We start from the raw sequence: 24,880 nt of genomic DNA, 5'->3' as shown, positions 1-24,880 counted from the left end.
CCAGCATTCTGGGAAGTATATGTTTCAAAATTATTTTTCAAAGGCATGCGCACGCACACATGCGTGCACACTCACACAGGTTCCCAGTAAGAAAAGCCACCTCCAGCGTTGGCACTGTTGTACCTTGCGAGGACAAGTTGGAGGTGACAGAAGCAGCACTGTTTATTTCCCGTGGGCCTGTCCTTTGGCTCACTCTGGGAAAACCCGCAGCCCTTCCCGTCAAAAATTGAACAGCCTCCCAATGAATTAGAATACAATCCACATCTGCCCGCACGATCACACAGCAATTTCAGGAACCTGGGCTTGCTCACATCTGGGGCTGGATGCCCCTCATTAGAAGCGCTTGCAGAATCCACGTGGGTGGCTCTGACGACCAGTACCTCATTTTTCATCTGCCTGCCTTGATTTCTCGTTCTGTTTTGTGCTTCCCTCTTGCAAAAAATTCCCCTTCCCCTTGCCCAGCCCTCCCTGATTCACACACACCACGCAGGCACAGATACGCAAATTACACACTCAGACAAGCCACAAAAGCCCAGGGCTCCGGGTAGGGGAGTGGGGAATGAAAGGTCACCTTCCCAACAGGTTTTCTAGGATTATTTAGATGTAATGAATAAAATTGCAAATTCTATTGAGGCTTTTAGAACTAATGAAAATTATCAATGTGTTACACAGCTGCATTTCAGTTTTGTTTGTCTGAGCCTGGAACAGAATAGATTTTATAAATAGAACTTAAATGTGACCACAGAGCATGCATACTAATCAGTTCATTTTAAGATATTGTTTTGCAATACTTTAAAGATGCACACATGCTGGGAAAAATTACTTGTCAGAGGAACAATGTGGAGCCATTTCTTACCAAAGTTGCTAATGGAACTACTTTTCCTTTCTTTGTTTTTTTCTTCTCTCTCTCTCTCTCTCTCTCTCTCTCTCTCTCTAACATGAAGCATCTATCCTTATCTCCCTTTTATTTTAGGTAAATGGTAAAATGGAAAAGAGAGAGAGGAAAGGAAAGCTTTGTTCCAGGGAATTTCTTTAAGAAATGGGGGCTTGTTTATGAGAGAGAGTGCATTAATTTGGGAGGGTTAAGATATAGGTGATCAAAACGTATCAGTCAGTGCCTGCTGTGTGGTAGCATCTGTCAGACACTTTTCTTGGCTCATGTTAATGTGGAGGGGCTTTTTATGCCTGGCTGGCTCTAAAGAGGTTGGAAGCACGTGGGGATGGAGCGCTAAGTGGTCCCCCACTGAAAATATTCTCTCCCAGCCACTGATTTCCTCTAAGTAGGCGATCCTATCTGAATAGTTCAGGTAGCTGGATAACTTCACTCCTTTTATACAGCGCACAGCACACTCCCCTGAGGGAATGCATTTGTTTCACTTGTTTGAAGGTAGAAATCCCAGGGGTGAGTTTTGATGTGGGATGAAGCACTAAACTCAGGGCTTCCCATAAAGGCGAAACGCAGATGCTCTTTTAGAAACGGAAAGGTGACTCAAAGGAAAGTGCACTTCCCCCATGATTAGCAGAAATGAATGTAAAATTGTTAAAAACTCAAATGCATTTTAACAGCCAGCTGCAGCCTCTGCCGAGGCATGTCTCCTCCATCCCCCCACCGGGCCCTGTGAGGGGATTCCGAACTTCTGGGCACCAATGGAAGGAATGAACCACAAAGGGTTTTGAGGAACCTGTCACACTGGTGTTCAGGGGCGAAACACAGAAATGACCCAGATAATTAAAATCCATGGGAAACAGAACTATTTCATGTTAGCTGTTCTCCACCATCCATAGCCTCAGCTAATCTGTCGACAAGGAGAAGAGACTTACGAATGCCAATTCCTCTCCAAAGCAATAAAAACTATGAGTGGCCAGGGTTTTCTTTCCCAAACTTGCAGAATCTTGGGATTGAAAGCAATCTTGGGGGTCCTTAATCGAAGTGTTCTAAAATGCAGTTCCCATGTAAGACTGTGCAAAATAACTGCAGTCATACAGTTATTGGAAGAACAGGTTTTTACTTTAATATAACTAGCGTGTCAGATGCATGGTTTCCCAGATTTTATTGCTTGGGATGAAGCTAAAGTCGTAAGTAAACAATTGTACAAATGGTCGTGGATATGTTAGGAAGCATTAAGGTGGTTTGTGAAGGAGTCTTGTCTACAAAATGCAGACTCTAGTTCAATGTCTCTCCTTTCTGTTTTGCAGTTGTGATGGATAGGTTATCATTACATAAACATCTTAAAACAAAACCCAAGGAAACATACTTTATTATACCTTCATGATAAAGTAATACATGCTATTTTAACATTCAAATATTGTTAAAAATATATAGTCTAGAAAATGAAAGTTCCCAATAATTCTTGACAGAATTACCCACTGTTAATAATTTGGCTTCTATATCTCCCCCAGGTTAAACTTTCTGGGCACACAATAATATACTTAATTTATATTGTATCCAGAGCATATTTTTTGGTTTCTCATTATTCTGATCTATACATTATTATTATTATTATTATTAACCCTTGAGGCATTAGATTTTTAGGGAAAAATTAAAGGGGCTTTACTTTGAATATTGGTTGCAATCCAAGCAGGTGCCTATTGGGAAGCAGGGTGCGAATTGGGAAGAATTGTATCCATTAAATGTGGACACAGAAAAGGCTGGAAAGCTAAATGAGTGATCGCAAGTAGCTTATGCAGTTCTTCCCGACATTCCTCATCTCTGCCTAGACGGCAGGTTAACCTGAAAGGTTAATATAATTGCTGACAGCTTGTGGGCCCCGGGTGATGATGAAATTTACCACCTCTCGCTCAGAGGACTTCCTGCCTCCCTTTAAGCTCTCCTCACTCTGTATTCACACTAGAAATTCTCCAGCTTCTTCCATCGTGATCCATTTTTAGACCAGGCTCAGAACGTCAAGAGGCAGCTCTCTCCACCCCACTCCAGGGTGCATTCCAATGGAAAATAAGCTTGCTGATGAACACTTGGTTCAAAGGGACAAAATAAGCAACAGCAATAAAGTTTGGCAAGTGAGATAGGTGAACTGAGTGTCATTTACTTGATTTTGAAAGTGCAAGCGTATTTACAAATGCAGTGTCCTAGGAGTATAGTTGTATACAGCGGTTATGAACCCGTGTCTGATTAACTTAAAATATCACTCAGTCTTACAGATTTTACAAGCTATTCAAGGGTCACAAAAGCATAGGCAGCCCATCGCCTCTGCAACACAGCTGCTTTAGCAATAGGATATGAGTGCTTTATCTTTGAACATATACATGTTTTAGGTCTGGCTATTGAAGAATTATAGGTGGAAAGTACTGGTAATATATATAACCTGTAGGCTTTAGGGTTAACCAGTCAGCCCCCAACAAATTAAATCAATAACGATTAAACCCAGAGAAATCTGTCATTTTCAGAAAAGAACAGCAGGTGAAAATCCCAACTGAAACAAGTCAGCTCTGATAATAGATTGCAAATAAGATGCTGTGCCTGAAAATTCCAACTACAGATAAGCATATTGACGTGGACAGTGTGTCCTCTGCTACCCCCACAGGTCCTGTGCGGCTCCCGAACTCAATGCTAGACTCTTCCCTAGACAGGATTTATTATCCTGATAATTGTAGCTAGAAACACCACATTTCAGTAGCCCTTGATGCATTTAGTATGTAAATTAAAGTTGTGTTCTCTCTTTCTCTCTCTCCTTCTCCCCGCCCCCCCTTCTCCACGTGGGATTTTCTAAAAATGCAAAGTCTTTTCAGTAGGTGACAGCTCTTCCTTAAGAACCCTGAGGCTTGGGAGAGGCTTCTGTTCTTTCATCTTCAGCAGTGACCTCTGAGGTTCCTAGTCCTAAATTCTACCAGGCACTTAGGAAATGGGAGTCTGAGCCATTCGCCCAGGCCAAAGTTGGCCCTGAGTCCTGTGCTGGAGACTTGGGGTCGCAGGGGTTATTTGCAGCGCCTAGGCATTTGCCTCTCCTGAGCACTCTAGAAATTACTCAGAAGTGCCCTGGAGTCTAGCTCTTTATCGTAAACCAGGAGTCCTCTCTCTGGAAAGCAATTCAAATTTTTCTTTCCATCCTAGAGCCTAGGCTTAAAACACAAAAGGAAAGTTTTAAAAAGGCAGGGAAAAGCTGTATTTTTTTTTCCTTTAGGAATAGGAAAGCGTAGACTATGAAGACCTCAAAGTGAGGCTGCGTTGGGTAAATTGGGAGTGGGGAGATTTTATTCCCTTGTAGTGAACCTGTAACAAAGGAAGAAATGGACACAATTAATTTCCCTGTCTGTGTTTTCGGCGGTGCTGGTGACTGCCCCCATCTTATACAGAAGCTTTTATCACTTTATCCACAAAAGGTGGAATGCAGATATTACTGACCTTGCCAATTTCCAAAGGGGCTACTAAGTGCCCTCCTCCATTACTGTCCCTTTCATCTGTCGAAATCAAATCGTCGTTCCCTGGATGAGAACCATTCAATAGAGCATTCTCCTCTGCCCACATGATAAAGCATAAGCCCCATACTAGGATAAAAGAGCCCCACTATGATGAACATGGGTATTTTTACTGATTTCCTTTTCAGAGGATTCCTACGGGGCAACTGTGTTTAAAAATTATGATTTGCAAATTTTTCTAATGCGTTCAGTGCCCTCCGCCAGCTGAAATGCTTTTTCCCCTCTCGCCCCACCCACCAGTCCTGAGCTTTGCCCAACTGATTCCTCCTTACCTTTATATTCCTCTTAACTGCTTCTGCCTCTGGGAGTGCTGTCCCGGGCCACCTCTGCTGAGCTGACTTGCTCCAGGTTCCCATGACAGGCTAGGCATAATCTGGGGTGTGTTTATCCGCCTTCCTCCTGAGAGCCTGACCTCTTCAATGCGGTGACCCTGTCTTACTCGTCGCCCTGCCATTCAAGCTTCGCACAGCCCCGGCACCTAACAGATTAATAATAACCATTGTATTTAACAAATTACTCCCTTTAGCATGACAGCTTAAAGAAAGAGTAGCCCTAGAATCAGTAGATCTAACAATAGAAATCATACTAATATTTGTTGTCACACAGACTGTCTCGATTAAACCTTAATAACCACCTTCCTTTAAAAAGCTGATATTACTTAGAGGTGAAATAATTAGCCCAAGGTCACAAGGTAGTAAAAACAGAGCTGGGATTTTATCATAGGTTTATTTGACTCAAAAGCTCTGGTCCTAGCCTCTATGCTACCCTAGGCAAATGCTAGAGGCTACTCCTTCTATGCAAATCATTCATTTTGAGATGTAACACTGAAAAAGAAATCTGCAGTGCTCAATGGTATCAGGAAATACATGAAGAGAAGGAACGCTTGCCTTCTGCAACCAAAATCCCATGTGGGCATGTCTTCAGCTGAAGGGCTGTACACTCAAGGCTGGCCCTCCGTTCTGCAAGCCCCCAAATACTTGACTACATCACCTAAATGGATTCAAACTGTGACTTAGTTATTTTAAAGCAGGTCATAAACTTGACTGAAGAAACTCTTTAAGAGGTAAGCTGGATGTCCCAGGAAAGAGAACCCTTGGTCAGTCTTCCTGATGGCCACATATTGACAAGGGAATCTTCTCCAAGAGTTTTAACTTCAAAACAAGATGAAAATGATCAATAAATTATAGTTAAGGAAGCACAGTTGTTATTTTACACTCTTAGAATCCTTACCCACACCTTGGTTGTTTAAAGCAGCGACCTTAACTTCTAACTTTGTAGAGGAGGTTCCTAAACAGAACAGAAGTGTGAGGTAGCTTCTATTTCTCTAATAATCTTTTCCCATGGACTACATCGTGGTTGCGTATATTGTGCTAAAACGTTATTCCATGTGCTGTTACCCCGTCTTCTGTAAAGGAGGTGTTCCATGGCCAAATCCAATTTGGAAGTAGGGGGGCAGAATTTAAAAACTTAAGGTTTCTTTTGATGGAAAATCCTCTCAGAATTTTTGTGTCCTGTCCTAGGCATTGTGACTTTCCAGTGGGGAATCTCTAATCTGACTGTATAACTTTTATTTTCAGTTTTACCTGGTGGTCGGTAGAAGAGTGTGTGTAGGAATCATGGGATTAAATCTATCAGTTAACAGAGCACTTCTGTGTATGCTCAGAACCCCCATAGCTCATGCTGCTACAGCCTATAAGGATGGTTTTGGATTGCTTCAGATGAGGCTCATGGTTAACTCTATTAGAGGCTCTTTGATGGCCATAATTCCCTATTTCACCCTGTGGTTGGGGAGATTTTAGCGGTCGTATTTTATACAATTCTAAGCCATCTTAGGTCATGGTCTATCATTATGCATTCCAGGGAGAAAGGGGGCATCTTTCTGGATGTGCACAGTCGTGGGCTGGGACTGGAAGTTCTTGAGGCTGAGATAAGCAGCCAGGAGACAGAGGGGAGTGGGGGAGGGGTGCCCGGCTGGCGCTCGGACCCTGCGTCTGCAAGGAGTGCCAGCAGTGTCTCCGTAAAGAGAAAACCCTGCTCCAATGCGACTGAAGTGTGTCTATGGGATTCACAGACAACGTCAGGTAGGAAAGGTAGATGAGAACTGATCAGAAGTGTTTTCAGAATAGTTCTAAATACCTGCATGCTAGGTATGCCAGTGAAAATATATACAAATAATTCGGGAAGTTGTTAACGCCAGTGCAAAACGGGTTCCTTGTCTCTATTGCTATTCTTAAGAGAAAGAATCGGTGCAGGCCAGCAAAATGTGATGGAAAAGTTAATTTTTTCTGTTTTGTTTTGTTTTCCTTGATCACTCAGGTGTGAGTCTTTCAGGTAGGAATCGAAAGACCCGGGTATAGGGGCAAAAAGGAAAAAAAGCGTAGAAAATAAGACACATTCGGACTGCAGATGGGTTCAGGAAGCAGATCATCAACTATGCGCTGTCTTTCGCGCCCTCCGGTTTCTGTCACCAGAGCTGAGAGGCTGGGTTCCAAGCAGACGGTAGCCTGAAGCGGAGGGGGCTGCACGGGATTCCCGCGGGCGCTCCGCGGGCTCCTGCCGACGTGCTCACTCGCCGCCCGCCAGCGTTTTCCTTTAACACGGAATACATAGCGCAGTCATTGAGACTGCTGGTGCTGCGGGTGCGGTGCCTTAGAGCTGCGTCCTCGTGTATCTCATACAAGTTTCATCATCTTGGGCAAGCTACTTGCCCTCTTTAAACCTCAGGCGTTTTGTCTGGAAAATGGGCACGTTACAGTTCTTCCCCATCAGGGGCTGGGGGTTCATGGATTTCTTAGCACAGCTCCCCGCCTGGGGTCAGTGCGCGGTACACGTCAGCTGTTCTTTTGTTTTCGTGTTAGGCCTAACTGTTCCGACGAATGCATAGATCTTCTTCCTACTCTTAAAACCCAAAACTGGAGAGTTGTACAGAAATATGAAAAATGAAATGAATGGAACTGTTTTATCCCAGGCAAATTAGTACATTTTAAAACATATTTTCCCAGGGCAAGAAACCTTAAAAAACAATCAGGATCTGTACCATAGAGTCAGTAAAAACTTATTGTTTTTCCTTTTTTTTAATATATTTTTTATTTTTTTTATTTTTTTATTTTTTTAATTTTTTTCCTTTAAATCTCCTCTTGCATCAGTTCTGCTAGTAGCCAACCCATATTTTACATGTTAAAACAAAATACAACCCATAAGTATATTCATATAGGTTGGGGTAATTTTTAGAACCTGAGTGCAAAGTGACAGTTGATGCAGATTTTTACTTACTATCAATATATCTGTGTCCTTGTTTCTACTATATGACCACAATAGTTATTAATCTCAATATTTCTAATGTTTTTTTATTCTTGGCTACTTTTCTGACATATTAGTTTTTAGCAAGAAAAAATGGACCCAGTTATAGGAGGCACGAATTCCATTATCTCTTCACCGCTCACTAGGCCCAGTAATAGATAATGACGTAATTACTTTTCGAGTTTAAAAAAATCCACTTGGAATGCCTACAGGTATATGTACATTTATTTGGTTTGGAACTTATTTTTTAGCATAATTTATGTAGTGTATTCGGTATGATGGGTCCCTATGAAACCAAGCATCCAGCGGAAATTAGTTTTTAATACAGACTCATTACCCAGGTATTAAGAAAATTTCTTTTTTTCCTCACCCAAAGGCAATAAGGAAGCTTCTCTCTTCTAATCTGTCACCACCATGCAGCAGAAATATATATTGCTATTTGTTTTCTATGGTGATTTTCTGTGGATTGAGGCAAGGCAGAAGTAGGCTATCTGCACCCACTATTCACTCACTCCGTGAAAACATAGTGAGTTGCTTCTGTGTACAAGGCATTGCTCGAGGTGCTGGGGATGCAGAAGTAAATATGAAACAGACAGAAAATCCCCACCCTCGTGGAGCTTTCATTCCAGTGGCATTGCATCACTACCTTACCCCCACGTGACTGCTCAAGAAGCTCACAGGGTCCCTTTTCACTAAGCTTAAAAAAAACAAACCGAAGCTACTGTGCATCACAACTTGGCCAGATTTTTTCTGGCCACTCAGTCCAACGTGTGCTAACTTGGTTTTTATGTGCATGTATTAAATCAGGGAGTAGACAGAGTACAAGAAACGAGGAGACCCATGGAACAGAGAGGGAGAGTTTATTATTCACAATAATAGCAACAACCAGAGTGACATTATAACCCCTGTCCCCTGAGACCCAGCCCCTCAGGGCAATGCAGTGAGGACCAGATGGTCCCTGTGTATGCAGTAGACACAAGAGATGAGATTCTGATCTCATATAAGGTAGTCTAATCCTGTATAAGGGCAGCTTGCAAATCTGCCCATTCTCCCTCCAGAGAGAAATTTCATGTGTATTACTATGGAATGTAAGCAAATAATCTTCAAGAAGAGCTGTGTCATGTGTCCAAGTCTTTCAGGAAAAAATTGACTCTTTTGACTTGACTTATTCAGGAATGTATATACATTTGTTCCATAGGGAATCTTTTTCTCTTTCTTTTCGGGGCTGCCTGCTTGTACTAGCATTTCTAAAATGCTAGGCTCAGGGTATATGGGTTGTCCATTGCTGAGTATGTAAGAATGTCACAGATTCATGGAGAAGAATCTCCAAGCAATGTAATACTCTGGTTAGGTTGTAAGCCCATGGGAATAGGGTGATGTTCTATTCCAAATGCCTACAATAGTTTTGGACATGCAATAAGTGCTCAATAAATACTTGTTCAGTGAATGCATTTTGAAAATGATAGAGATGATGGTGATTTTACCCTATCTCAGTTTTCAAAGGAAATTAGTCTTTTGGGCGACTTAAGGCCAAAACACTCCAGAGAGACCATAGACGTAATGAAGCAAATGTCTACTAGCCACATTTGCTCAAAAATGTGTCTGAGGAAGAAAAATTGTTATATGTACATCAATGGGACAGTGATTCCTAAACTTGTGGGGTTTTTTCCTTATTGTTTTCTGGTTTTATTTTGTTCATCTGGTGAGTACTATGCCTATAAAATACTCAAATTAAATAAAGCAATATAATTGGTACAATTAGGAAATATTAAATATTACATCTCTCATTGTAGATGTATAACCTATGTTGATATCTTCAGAATTCTGAGAATTTCTACTCTAAAATAATCGATAAAATTAACAACAAGAAAAAAATGAAAAAATTGACCTGTTTAACTTTTTCGCCTACCTTTTTTAGTTAATCTTCCTTAAATTTGCTTAAAATTCATTAACATTTCATACAGTATGTGTGCAATAGAATGTATTTTGAGGAATACAGCTGCCCTTTCAGTTCCTTTATACCTGCCCATATTTTACAGATTACATTTATAGTTTCCTTATAAATCTTGGTTCTAGAAATTTGAACTCTCCAGGAGCTCTCAAACCAGGAAATATTCTCACTGTTCTCTTGGGCTCCATTGTGTGTAATGAAAAAAGGGGATAAAAGTGGCTTCCATCAAAAACCATGGCTGGTAACCCAGGCAGATATATGATCTTGGAAGAAAACTAGAGAACTTTGTCACAATTGTAGGAGTCCACATCCCAGGGACAAATGCATCATTGTTCCGGTTCCTCATCACCTGCTTCCAGCTCTTTGCTCATGCTTGTTAGATTTCTGTACCATCGGGCAGCATTTGCAGTTGACAATGGCTGGCTGCAGAAAGAGTGAAGTTTTTTCTTAAAAGTCTCTTTTTAAGAGGAGGAAAATCTCAGTGTAGATGCATTGAGAAGACACCCCATAGGTTTTGTCAGCCTGAGAGATGGTTCTCATGTTTAAAGAACTTGTTAGTGAAGAAGGGAGAGCACATGATTAAATGGGGCCTATCACATTATCCCCTACAGTTGGGACTACCACCCTTGAAGACATGTTCTCCCTGAGGGGAAGGCAAACCAACACCTTCCGTTAGTGGGGAAGAAGGCAGAGAGAGGCCGTTGCATCGGTGGCTCCTTAAGGTTGTATAAGTAATGCCTGTGAAAGGCAGTAGGGTTGGAGTGGTAGGATTTTCAGTGTAATCTGCACAAAATCTCATTTCTAAACATGGAACCCCTACCTCACAACCCAATATTTCACTTACTGTTTACAAGGCAGGTCAAATTAACATTTTTATTGAAATTTGACAGGTAAGGAAGCTGCAGCCACACCTCCAAGCCTTTACTGAAAATCCCATGACCAGCTGATAGTACAGAATTGCTAAAATCTATGTGCCCTCACTTCTAGAACTATCCCTTCTGCCATTCTCCTAATGAACTCTTCTCTGAGAGCTGAAACTTTGGTTTTATCTGTTGGATGAGAGCTGAGGGATCTTTGTCTCTTTAAATAGATATCACATTTATGGTCACCTGCATTTGCTCATGAAATCACCCAATGCTTTCCACCAAAGAGCACATGTGGATGGCGGACTGTGTTAGCAGGGTGAAGGTCTGGAGCAACGCCAACCCTTCCAGCAAGCGGCCAGTGTGAAATGAAAGCAACTCTGTGTTGACAGTCTTGACAGAAGGTGCCACATACAAATTACAGTTAGTTAGAAAATTAGCTGCCAGATTATTAATTTGAAAGAAGTGTGCACAGCATAGTTTCCCACCTTCTAGGTCCCTGGCTGAGCTTTCTCATCTGCTGATCTGATCGCCCTGCTTCCTCCTGCTCCCTACCACAACACTACAGACTCGGAAAGTCCTTGCCAGGAGAGATCCAGAAGGCAGGGACAGCCACACAGGCATTTGCTCTTTTGAAGTTTCCAGTGGACCTTGACTGTTCATGTGGCTTTCTGAACAGTTACCTCACATGTAGAATTCAGACTGGTCAATTCCTAGACCTCAGATTGCTCATCTTTAAAAGAAGTGCAAGATTGGAATAAACAGGATAGGAGGGATGATCTCTCAGGATTCTTTACATAGTCTTTTATTTTATGATGTTAAAATAATACCTGATTATTGAATAAATGTATATACAATGTGTACATTTGAATATGAAAATTACTGATATGAATTCTCCCTTACTCAAAAATAACTCAGTACTTCATTATGTATTCTTTGAGATTTCATTTCATGTTTACATAGTAACATTTTTTTTTTTTACCCATTATGGTTCATACATACTGTTCTGCAACTGGCTCTTTTTGCTTAGTAATGGGGGTATTTTCACGTCAGTAATCTAGATTTTCTTTTTAATGGCCATATAGTATTCCATTATATGGTATTTCATAACTTATTCACCCAGACTTTTACCAGCCTCCATTTGTGTGGTGTCTAATTATTCACCAATGCAAACACAGCTGAGTAAACACCTCTCTAGACACATCTTTGCAGTCCTGTCTGTGTATTTCTGCAGGATGAATTCTTTGAAAAGGAATTCCCAAGCCTAGCACCCAAGATCCTTTTCAGCACTGCTTAAGATGCCAGGTTCCCTAGGCAACCACGTCAAGCCAGATCTTGCCTTTGAGAATTCCCTCTCTATGGGATGGCCCCCAAATAAGCAAATTTCTAGAACTGTACTTGTATTGGAGCTTTTCACTTTTTATCCAACATTCAGGCCTAAAATGATTCCTTTCTGGCTCATTTTTATGGGTGATAATGTGTTTTTCCCACCAGGCACTTCCTTTTATTTCACTACAGCTATAACAAGCACTTATAAAAGCAGCAATCTAGGTTACCTGAAAACCTTTTCCTTGTTAACTTGGCTCAAAAAAGCTAAGACTAGAGAGAGAATTGGAAAGCAGTAGCTCAGCCCTGGCTATAGAAAGCCCCGCTTGGGCATATCATTAACTTTGCTTCTTCAGTTTTTCTGTTAAAAAAATAGGGATACAATTAATGTGTTAGGCGTGGACTCATGGGCCATGATGGGGCAGACTCGCTCTATCACCCTCCCTTTATGTGAATGCAAAGCAGTTTACTTTAGAAAAATAATAAGTGATGGAGGTGCTTAATAATAATAAACAAGCATCCTAATACTCTCTGATTAATACCCAGTGATGACTAATGTTTACACGTCCTTGCTTCTATCAAAAACCCATTTTATCAGACATGGAAATGGCCTAAATTAACTATGAAGAAGACCTGTTGTGGCACTAGATAGTCATGTCTGTGACCCTTCGGAGCTAGCGCAGTATGAGATATATATATGTTTTGTGTGTATATATACACATGTATACACATATATATGTATTTACACACATATACATGTGTATGTTTTTGTTCCTTCTAATATAGGACCTGGGGATGATTAGTCACCCTACTCAGGTGTCTACATGCCACACAAAATGCCATACTGCAGAGGCAGCTATTTTAGGAGCAGCTGACTTTATCCATGAAGAACATTGAGGTTTTGTTAAATAACAAAAGGAGAAGGAGAAGAAAAAAAGAAGCAGTACTAGCAGTAGTAGTAGTACTAGTAGTAGTAGTAGTAGTAGTAGTAGTAGCAGTAGTAAATAGATGTCATTGGGAAACCTGTGATGTTCAAGACATTTTCATTGATAAGATATTGTAGAGGTCCTCCCTGGGGTGGCAGGAAATTAAAAAATGAGAGAAAACAGCTGACTCTCTTCCCAGCTAACTGGGCTCCTGATTAGGTAGGCTTCCCAGCTCTGCGGTTAGCCAAGCACTGCTGAAAGCACCTGCCCTAATGAGAGTGCTCCTGCAAGGTGCTCCTGGAGCGCCGAACGGGCGGGGCCTGGCATTCAGATACGTGACTGTTCCATGCCTGTGCGCTATGTGTGGGACAGAATCCCCCCTGACAACTTGTTTTCACAATACCCTGTTGTTATGGGTGTAAGAAAGAGGCCTATAGCTCACACCTGACTCTAACCATGGTGAATAATCACACCAGCCCGGGTTGGCAGGTGCCAGGAAGCAGCGGGGTGCAGCTCCTTCATGACCCTTACCGTGGATCTGTCCACATGCATTTAAAATAATTAAAGTGACTCACGAAGAGTTACGTAGCCAACATTAGCAATGTTCATTGAAATCTACACCCACATAACGTTCTTTCGCTCTTTAGCAAATCCTTGACACAGAAAAGGAAATGATTTGCCACGGGCTGAAAGTGTGCATGTAGACATTTTGAATTGGGGCAGGGAGGAGCAAAAAGGACCAAGAGCAGGCGCTGGGTAGGTGTCGTCCTGGGGTTGGAGACTGACTGCAGGACCAGCAGCCCTGACCCCGGTTTGCACTCCCAGGCAGGAAAGGCCACAGCAAGAGCAGTTGGCTCCCGCAGGCGCGTGAGCTCCGTTCCCACTAGGCCTACAAGCTCCCCCCAGCCGACAAACAGCGAATGTCCTTCTCAAGGAAAACTTGTGTCTGGGAAAGCGTGTGTGAGAAATCCCTCCAGCTACAGTAGCAATGCATTCAAAGCAAAGGAAGAGTTGTGATCATAACCATGACGATGATGGGAACTTAAATTCTGAAACACAAGGTGAAGTGTTACTAACAAGTTTTATTAGATATTACCGCGTCCATTTTTTGTGGTTGAACCATGAGCAATAAGTTGGGTGATATTTGGGACAGTGCATATAAGGGTAAGGAAATGGGGAATAAACTTCAATGATGTCTTAAGGGACAAGGACCAAGTTCACTAAAAGATCAGGAGGTTTTGCCTTGTAAAATGGTACCAGGCTTTTTTGGAGGCTGTTGAGAATACGGAAGTCCGATTCAAGCAGAGCTTGAGAGAGGGTCCCCCAGGGAGTTTGTCCTTTTCTCTGGAGATTCAGAAGATTCGTGGGCAGGACAATGAGGAACTTGGGGGATTTTAAGGTTCACAGAACAAGTCATATGAGCGCTTTTCCAAAATTTACTCAATTACACGAAGTTTAAAGGAGAAGGGGGAGGATAATGTGTTTTGATCATCAAAGTGTAAGTCAAACTTTGGTCCTACTCAAAGTTGTATTAAACGCTCCATGAAAAAGTTTCTGGGCTTGAAAGACCAGGAAGGAGACTCACTGCTGGTTACTTTTGCTTGTGCTGAAAGGCCTTTTCATTCCTCAAGTCAACCCTGGCCTCGTGCAATTCAGGCCATGCTTGCTGACTTAGGCAGCCCACAGAGGTCTGTCCTGGCGCCATATATAAAGGAGCACAGAATGGCTTTAAAGGGGTTGGCAAACTTTCTGTAAATGGCCAGATTCTGTGTATTTTAGTCACTGTGGGGCATCTGGTCTGTGTCACGATACTCAAGTGTACCATGGTACCAAAAAGCCAGCACAGCCTGGGGAGGAATGAGCACGAAGAGGTACGTGAACTAAGATATCTTTGTTTACAAAAGCAGGTGGGGGGCTCTGCTTCATCTCCCCGCTCCTGCTTGTGTCAGGAGAATGTAGTAAATCTTTGCCTTGCTTGATTTCCTGTGGCTAAAAGAAACATCTTTCATAGTAGACTTGTCCCTATTGATTCTTTATTAAAATTTTAACCAACATTTCTTTAGCACCAACTATGTGGGCTACAACATATTAATACTCATTACTAGGGAATCAGGGAGCAGTTTGGAATAAAAGGGAAAGAAAATGGATAACGTCAAGTGTCATCTCCCCCATCCCCAAAGTAGTTTAATCTTGCTAAGGAACACAGGCATGTGGGAAAATAGGGCAAGTCAAAGAGTGGAAGTAGATTTACTGTATCAGCAGCCAAGTCCCCCAGCGGTACGTGGATGGAAAAGAATTCTCCGGAAGCCCAGAGTTGACTGGTGTGATTATATATCCATTTATAAAATTCAGCCCATTGTGATGAGACATTATCTACCTCATCGTCCTTTTGGAAAGGCAATCATTCTAAGGCTTTTGCCTGGCTGATATATCACTTCTTCTCAAAGTTGAAGGTCACTGAGAATCATCCCCAGGGCCTCTTGCTAAAATGCAGATTCTGGTTTAGTAGGTCTGGGGTGGGGCACAAGATTCTACATTCCCCACAGTGTCACCGCTGTTGGTCACCAGGACCTACTGTGACTGGCAAAGTCTAAGGTTACTTGGTCAAGTCTACAAATGGCACCCACATTATGCGAAACAGTTACTGAAAAAACCCAACATACCACACTAAAAATGTATTTCCTCCTAGAGGAATTTCAAAGAGCAAACATTGAACAGCTAAATGATTCCACTTCCTTAAATTATCTTCTCAGTTTCCTTCCCTACCAGTGAGTATATGAATTCTCCATTTATTTTTTACTCATGTTTATAATGTGAAGCCTGCTGTGAAAAAAACAGGTGGATTATCTGAATTGGTTAACATTTTGTGCCAAACTTTAATATTACACTTTAGGTGGAAATAGCTTCTCAGGTAAGTGTGGGCCACCAAGTAGAAACGTGAGAGAGTGAGATAAAAGGAAGGGGAAGTTTGGTGGGGAGATAAAGGATCCTGCATGCTTTGGTTCATAGACGCTGCCTAGGGTAGCTAAAGGCTGCGTTGAAATGGCTGGAATGTGTGTGAGGACGTAAAGGGACCCCAGATCAAGGACTGAAAGACCAAGATGGGGAGAAAAAGGTCCAGAGGAAATATGGGCGGGGAAAGACTGGAATTGTAACCACTTCACAGGTAAAAGGGATCTCAGGGATGGCCTTGCTCTTTTCCTCTCGCCTCTGTGGTCCCACGCTCCTAAGGCATACTTCGCGTCAGTAACAGTAGGCCACCAACAGCCACTCTGAACCTGGGGGCACCCCCTCATGCCTCCCGCCTCCTCCTAACGCCCACCTCCATGAAGAAATATTATCAGGAAGTTGGGGATTCTCGTGCCTCATGGATCCACTGTTTTGAGAATCCATAAAGCCTACTTATTTTACCTACGAGAAACCCCAGGTAGACAGTTGATTTGCCAAAGCTTAGCTAAGTTATTTTTTTGATAGTTTTCTTCAAATTTAGAACTCTTGACACTCAATCTAGTTTCACCTATAATATAATCTCTCCCGGTGGAGCATTTTGTTGGAAGCTCACTGGCATTGCGAGGACTGTTTTTTGGTTATTTGTATGTTCACTTTTTTAGTATCATATAGTTATTCATCACAACTTTTTGGAAAGATAAGTAGCCGATAGGATCCACATATTTTAATTATAAGGAGCTCATTTATCCTCGGAAGAGTGCCTGAACTACTGATTGTGTGACCTCGAGAAAAGCTTGATGGATTTGTACTACCTTACCCACTCAGTAGCAGGATTAATTTATTCAAAAATGTTTATTTAACAAATAGGGTGTGCATAATAACACGAGAAACGTCCTAGGAAACACTCTATATGTAAACACAAACACTGGATTTAAAAGGCTTGCATTTTTAGTGGTGAGACATATATCATGAAAATCTTCTGGAAAATATTCAATGATTTGCCAACAAGAATTTTATAGGATCTCTTGTTTAAAATATGTAACATATGCACCCTAATAAAATAGTTTATCACACTGAATTTTAATTGTCTGCTATTTGTTTGCATCTCTTACCAAATTCCAAAGTATAAAAAAAGCAAGAAAGCAGAGGTTAACCATCACCTAACATGATGATTATGCATATTAATCATGGAATACTTATTTGTTGATTGAATATGCATGAATACATAATCATATGCTTTCTATCTATGGTATATGATATGTTTGCTATATTTATAAAGTATATTATCTAAGTATACATAATTTATTTTTTATGTAATGTATGCTTTATGTATAAGATCAGACTCATTAGGATATTGTGCTCTTTCCCACTTTGGAAAAATAATTTATCAGTGTGGACGTTTTTGCTTCCATAACTAAACCAAGGCTTCTCAACCTTCATTATATGAAATGATCTCAAAATTTGAAAACTAATGGTGAATATCAAACATTTTGCATATCCACACTTTATATCTGTAAACACCAATTTATTCCTCCTACAAAGAAGACATACCCTATTATAGTAAGTGCTTTACATAAATTACTTAATTTTTATTCTCACCACAATCTTATGATCTAGGAAACAGTTATTACCCCCATTTTATAAAAGAGAAAACTGAAGTCAGTTGAGGTCACAAAGTTATGCAACAGTGAAAGCCAGATGTAAATATAGACAACAACGCTCAGAGCCTGTTCTTTAACCCTCTAAGGGACCGTACAGGGGTCGGCACACTAAGCACCCCTCCCAGGCTACACCCAGCAGCAGCCTGTTCTGTGCATAGGGTCCTAACGGGCCAGAGGCACAGCCGCATCTTTAAGTGTGTGCTCTGTGGCCCCTCTCGAGCGCAACAGCAGAGCTGAGTACTTGTCCCAGAGCCTCTATGTTCCTCTGAACTTAAAATATTTACTATCTGATTCTTTACAGAACAAAACGTCAGTCCTTCCATAGTATATCAAATAATGTCATGTGACTTTATGAATTAAATGAATAGTTGTCCTATAATTTTGATATAGATATTATACTTAGTGTAGCATATAAACATGAATAGTTACCCCCCCCATTTTCCTCAAATTTGTAATTAGTATATAGGCCATCATCTTCTACTAAAAGTTTTATTTTCTACTGTGTTGTTAAATCGTTTATAAGACAAAGTTCGGGCCATCTTGCATTTGCCCTTGCTAGACATTCTGAACATTCAGAACTTTGTTCAGGGTGCATTGGAAAAGTATCCTTATTAGGATTAACATTTTAAAATGTGTTCTTGCAAAATATTTATAGTTTTGAAATCTAATGAAGACTTGGTGGTATTCTTTTGGGGTAATAACTTCAAAAAATATATATATATTTTAATTATATTTTATTACCAAGCACTATTTTAGAAACTACAGAAAAACATACATTGTAAAATTGCTAATAAATTGTAGAGGGAGTGTGCAGCATATTTTTCTTACTAATTTTAAGGAGGAGTTTTTCAACATTATTGTGAATCATAATTATGTCATTATATATTATAAATATATTACATATATTTACACTACATAATTATACCTAATTCTAATTATGTAGATTCATGGTAATCAGCTAAAATTTGTTTTAAAAAACCAAGATAATTCCTCTAACAGATGCTACCTTAATAGAATATTAAGTTTGAGAAAAATCTCATGAAAATAGGAAAATTAATAAGTAATGATTAAACTTCTAACATGCAAGCAGAATAAGATCCCATGTTCCCACTCTTCTAAAGCTTTTTTTTAAGAACTGTTTGTTCAGAGATACCCTCAAAAATTTGGTAAATAGTGTTTTGGAAAAATTATCTCTTCAATTGAAAGAGAAAGCAATGCGAAAAAACCTCAAAGTTTTAAAAATTTGTTTTGGATATAACAAACTCTCTTTTCAAAGCTCTTTATATAAAAATGTGTTTTTCAAAAAAAGTTCTAGTAACAAAGAGGTAAATAAAAACACTATTTCCCACTGGAATCTTGCTCTCTCCATGTTAAATCTAGCATCATTGCTGTAAATTGCTAGTTGTAGTCTTTGATTGACATGTTTACCCAGATAATGTAACAGTTTTTGTGAAAGAAATCTACTTAGTGTCTGGATGACATGAAACATGTTTCTTGTGGAAGGAAAAGCCCCAAAAATGTTCTTTTAAATGGGAGTCTTTTCTCTCCCAGTCTTTCCAGCTGATAACAAATGGTGTAATTTGTCTTACTCCCTCATTTACCTAAAATTAGTAGTTCCTTCACAGTGTGCATCTAAATAAACTTAAGAGTCCCTTGGTGGCTCTGTCCTTGACTTGATTTCCGATTAATTTTCAGCTCAGTGTGGTGGAGGAGCCCACTCTGCGTCACAAAATATTTGACCCACGAACCCATGTGGTTACCTTTGGTATGCTCTGCCTTTTCTGTGGGGTTTCTTGTAGGTACCCAAACAACTTGCCAATATGCTTCAGATGAAAGAAACCATTTATTATTTCTAATATTTCTTTTTCACTAAGTGTAAAGAGCACCCTTTTCTTTCTCAGTAAAGTACATTCTTTTCTTTGAAAGTTGCCATAGATGTCAGCCTAACACAAGGGTGATAAAGCATATCTCCAAAGCATCTTGAACTTGTGCAGGTCAAGTTGATTTTTACGTGAACCTGAGCCCCGACGCTGTAGTCAGAAACAAAAACATCCTTTTCTCAGAAAAGATGTCAGAGTGGGCAAAACACAGCCCAATGGAAAACCTGTGACCCTTCAGCCAATGGACTTGAGGCTCAGTAATTGGTCTGTGCCCAACTCCTCTATTGCCAATCAGTCCTCAACTGATAAAAAAACCAATGAGTTTTTTGAACTGGTCAGTCACATTTACAGTGAACTCCTAAGTGGCAGCCCTACCTCTGCTTTGGGAGGCTGCCATCACAAGGAATATTCTGGCCCTTTTCTAGCCAAATAAATGCAAATCAGTTCCCAGGGCATTAATCTCCAAGTTAATATCCCTTTGAAAACTGCAACCCATTAGGCCTAATCTTTACATTGGAACAGGTGTTCCTAGCCTGGGGGAGAGTAAACTCGGCCCATTCTCTCTCCGTCTCAGTCTTCATTTTACTCCACCAGAAAAACTTAAGTCCACCGCGATACAAAGATGTCAAGTCGGCCAAGTTTGAGGTCAACCTTCTCTACAGCAACCCTTAGTGGTTTCAGTTATTTACGTGGTATTTGCAATGTTTGTGCCAAGATACAAATCTGATTGAGCTCTTTAAATAAGCTGGGTTACCTAACAGTCAATCTGTGGAACAGCAAGCCTAGACCTCCCCATCTCGGAAGGGCTTACTGGTTGATTCTCACTGTATGTGCAGAGCCTAACAACTGCTAGTCCTGGCCATTGAAATGGGAAGGCTTAAGAAAAGGGGCGGTTTGTAAGTAGGAAATCATTTTGTAAATTATTATTATGATTATTATGTGTTCAGTGTTGACTCACCATTCATTAGGCAATTTTTAGCCCTAAAGAAACACAAAAGGTGCCTTGTCTTCAGCCTTCTTACAAAGCATTCCTAAAAACTAAAACCAGACCACCTTGTAGGGAAATTGGCCTACTATTTGATCTTCACAACAGAAAGTAAGAGAAATACAGAAAAACACTAGAAAGGAATGAAACAGATTTTAGAAGAAACTACATTTCTAGGAAGTCAATATTTTGTCTGATGATTAGTGACTTTGAGCATCCTTTCATATGTCCATTGGCCAACTGTATGTACTTTTTGGAGAACTGTCTAGTCAGGTCTTTTGCCCATTTTTAAATTGAATTGTTTCCTTTTTTTAGTATTGAGTTTTATAAGTTCTTTATAAATTTTACAAATTAAAACCACAGTGAGTTATTACCTCATAACAGACAGAATGGCTATCATCAATAAATCAACAAAAAAGAAGTTACAGAGAGGAAGTGCAGAAAGGAGAACACTTTTGCATTGTTGGCGGGAATGCAGATTGGTGCAGCCACTGTGGAAAGTGGTATGGGGCTCCCTCAGAGAATTAAAAACGGAGCTGTCTTATGACCCAGCAGTTCCACTCCTGGGAATTTATCCAAACAAACCTAAAAGTCTAATCTGAGGTACATAGGCACCCCTATGTTCATTGCAGCGTTATTTATAATAGCCAAGATTTGGAAGCAGCCCAAGTGTCCAACGGTAGATGAGTGGTCAAAACAACTATGGTACATTTACACAGTGGGATGCTACTCGGCTGTGAAAATGAAGAAAGGTTGACCCTTTGCGACAGCATGGATGGACCTGGAGAACATTATTCTAAGTGAAATAAGCCAGTGAGAGAAAGATAAATAGCATATGATTTCACTCATACGTGGAATCTAATGAACAAACTGAACTTACAAACAAAATAGAGGCAGACTCATAGATGGAGAGCAGATGACAGCTCTGGGCAGAGGTTGGGGGTTCAGGGATGGAGGGTTAAGGATCAAGCGAAAAAGAAAAAGGACTCGTAGACACACACAGCGCACAACAGTGTGGTGACTGCGGGGGTGGGGGTTGTGCGGAGGCCAAAGAGGGTACAAGGGGGACAAACAGTAATGGAAAAAATACAATAAAAAGAAAAAAATTTTGTGACTATATATTTACATATGTGAATATATATATATTTCTATGAGTGGTTTGTTTATTTACACTGGAGACTAGGCCACTAGACCATTGATTTTGATATAAAAGGCCATGTTTTTTATTTGATATCATGCCCACAAAGCCTCAGATACAGTCTAGGGGGGAGGAGATGCTTCATCATATACAGAAGTGACCTTTATTTTATTCGTTTTCTTCTTTTGTGTGTTGTTATTCATGCAGCACAAAAACAGCATACCACAGTCTCATCACCTGCTTTAAACAGTCTGGGGAGCAAGTCAGTTAACATGACCAGGAAGGAGCGGGACAGTGTGCGAAATGTGTTCTATCCCTGCCTTTGCCTTGTCCAAGGCAGATGTCACTCATGTATCACAGCCTCCTGTCCTGCTGAGCCTGGACGCAACATCACATGCTGTCTCAGTACAGGGCTCCCGTCTGCCGCTACCAGTCTGCTGGAGTTGGCCACTATTTCCAAACTCTGTGCCATTGTTGGACTGGGCTGCATTTCCCCGAAACCTTAAACAGAAGGTAGCATTGTATAATCATGAGACTGTCTTGCCTTTCAACCTACCACTGTGATTATTTTCTACTACTTATTTCCTATAGTCAAGTAATCTCATAAAAGTAAAATGCTGACTTAGATGCAGGTGTATTTTGGATAGAATATATTTAAAGAGCAGCTTCTCCGACTTCATAGCTATAATGCAAATTTCATTGTTCTGTTTCTGCCTTATTACAATGAAATAGAAATTCCCTGCAGAATGATTTGAGATGCGCCATTATCAAGAGAAGTACAGCAGCCTCTTCTAATTCAGTGGTTCTCAATCAAGAGCAATTTGACCTATCTGGGGACACGTGGCAATGTCTGGAGACGTATTTGGTTGTCCCAAATGTGGAAGGGTAGTGTTCCTGGCACCTCCTGGGGAGAGCTCAGGGGTGCTACTAAATATCCAACAATGCACGAGATAGCCCCTCTACAACAAAGGACTATCCAGACCCAAAATGTTAGTCATGTTGAAATTGGCAAATCCTGCTCTAACCACTCAAAACACTTAGTTCTAGCACAGGTACTGAAGGAGATAATTTCGTAACAGAAATCTTTATGCTGTTAGTATCTAAATAGTTTCCCTGAAAAATCAAAGTAATAGCATAAACATTTCAAGTGTAGCCGTGTCTGTATTTTAAATCCACCTTTGCGTCCACTGTCACCAATTTAATGAATAAAGCGCTCCCCCAACGACACACATTCAGTGGGATGCCAAGGGAACTGCCTGGAGACTACAATTGAAACTCGCTATTGTACTTCTTTTTCATCATCAGTGAATGACCAAAGTGTGAGTTCTTCAATGCTTCACACTGTATTGAACCACACACTGAGAAACTGCTCTTGTAGTACAAGATGGATTTCAAGGGTTCTCCATGTTATAAGTGTTGAGTTTAGTCTAGCAAGATTTTTTTCGCCCTATGAAAACTCTGCACTGTCAAACAGACCAGTTGCTCAGTTATGAAATTCTGCCATTACCAGATGTGGCTAAGTTTCCCTAATGGAGTGACAAGAGTGACAGGAGTGAGGAGGTCTTCCCCTCTACACCGCCCCCTGCCCCACCAAAAACAAAACCTGAGTTTCCGAGGATGAAATCTTCACCCTTCCTCCTGCCATTGTCAACCAGAGATAGTGAAATGTCTTTTAGACTAAAAGATTCTCAAGACACAGTGGCTGAGGACAGCTCATATTAACTCAAATATATAAGCCTTAATAAGCCAATTTCCCATTCAGTTTAATCTATTTTCAGCAGATCAAAATAATTAAAAATGCTAACAGTTATGGTAATTTTTAATACACTGTGAGAGAAGCAATTTAGATAGCACCTTCCTGACAAATCTATATTTGTATAAATGCTGATCAAGAATATTTGTTCAATTTTATACAAATCAAACATGAATAATTTCTTCCATATTACTACATCCATTGTTGTGTTTTCCCTCTATCTAGTTATCCATTTGCCGCTGGCATGCTGCTCTAGGAAGATTTGATTAAAATCAATAAGTTATTGGGAAGATGGCAATTAGCAGTCTTTCACCTATAATTGCATTGTCTGTTAAGCTTCCTTTGTGTTAATCACAATATTTTAGCAAGACTCTCCTATCTAGCCATGCAATTTAATGAAATGGAGGTTTAAAAAGCATCCTTAATTTGGGACACTGGAAATCTACTTCTCTGTTTTGATAGGAATACCCAGCATTTCTGCAGGACGTCAGAATCGTCCTCTCCTTTGAGAGTTCCCCAATTGTAAGATCTCTGGAATATCTGCGCAGAGGTCTATACTGCATCAACCTCAAGCTGGTTCAATGTAGCATAAAAAGATACCGGCACATATCAGTGTATAGATTTGTTTAACTATTTCAAAGTAGCTTGACAGTTTGTTTGTAATAGGTAATTGACATGGGGAGGTTCCTCACTGCGGCTGCGCGGTATTGAGTGGTAAATGCCTGGGCTAAAGACTGAAGCTTTACTAATACCCCTCGATGGCAAGTAATAATTGTCAAGGTCATTCATTAGAATGAGGTCGTGCTACCCTTCTTTTTTACATTTCTTGTCATTTGTTTCTTTGTTCTGAAGACTCCTTGGTTCATTTTAGTCTCCCTTTTTTTTTTTTTTTTTTCCAGAAAACACACACAGGCCTGCACACACACACAACTAATGTGCTTGCTATTTGTGTTTATTAGAAGGGACACTTCTATCCAATATTTTTACATAGTGACAACTGCTATGAGAACACAGGCATTTAAGCTAGGAAGTAAATAGTGTTCATTTTAGGCCGGTAACTGAGATCCTCATTCACAAATTTAATACTGTTCTCTATTTAGAGACTTAGAATCCCCCCCCCCAAAAAAAGAAACATTAAAATGGAGCCATTCAGATAAACAGTGGCTACTTGACATACTTTTCAAAAATTTTTAGAGCATTATGTATTGAGTTTTTGCCTAATATTTTAAGACTTGGTTTGTCAGCTAGCACCTCTAAAGATTCAAAGTCCCGAACTAGGGTATGCAAATTGTACAAAATAAATATGGAAATGGATTTTATCCTCAAGGAGTTGTTTGTCTAAAAAGTCAAAAGAAGTAAAGGTATAATGCAATTACATGCATCATTTGGAGCAACTCATTTTTGGAGGAGAAGAGAAACAGTATCAATTAGTCTGATTTTTTTTTAATCTACAATGTTCAAATTCTCTAAATAATTGTGCAGTGCTCTGTTGACTCTTATAGACATGGCCTAAAATAAACAGAGCAACTTACGACACTCAAAATGTCTTGACTCCTTTGTATCTTTTTTAAAAGTAATTTTACCTCTACACCAGGAGGATTTCAAGTACTTGGTGTCATTTTTATTCATATAATAAGTTTAAATGACTATTTTTAATAATAATGGGTCTCTTATTAGACTCAAAAGAAAGTCAGAGGATTTTTTTTTCCTAGGT

Source organism: Pteronotus mesoamericanus, unplaced genomic scaffold, assembly GCF_021234165.1.
Source record: "Pteronotus mesoamericanus isolate MK-2021 breed Mesoamerican mustached bat unplaced genomic scaffold, CSHL_Meso_final contig_2, whole genome shotgun sequence".
Lineage (NCBI taxonomy): Eukaryota > Metazoa > Chordata > Mammalia > Chiroptera > Mormoopidae > Pteronotus > Pteronotus mesoamericanus.
This window is presented reverse-complemented; position numbering follows the sequence as displayed.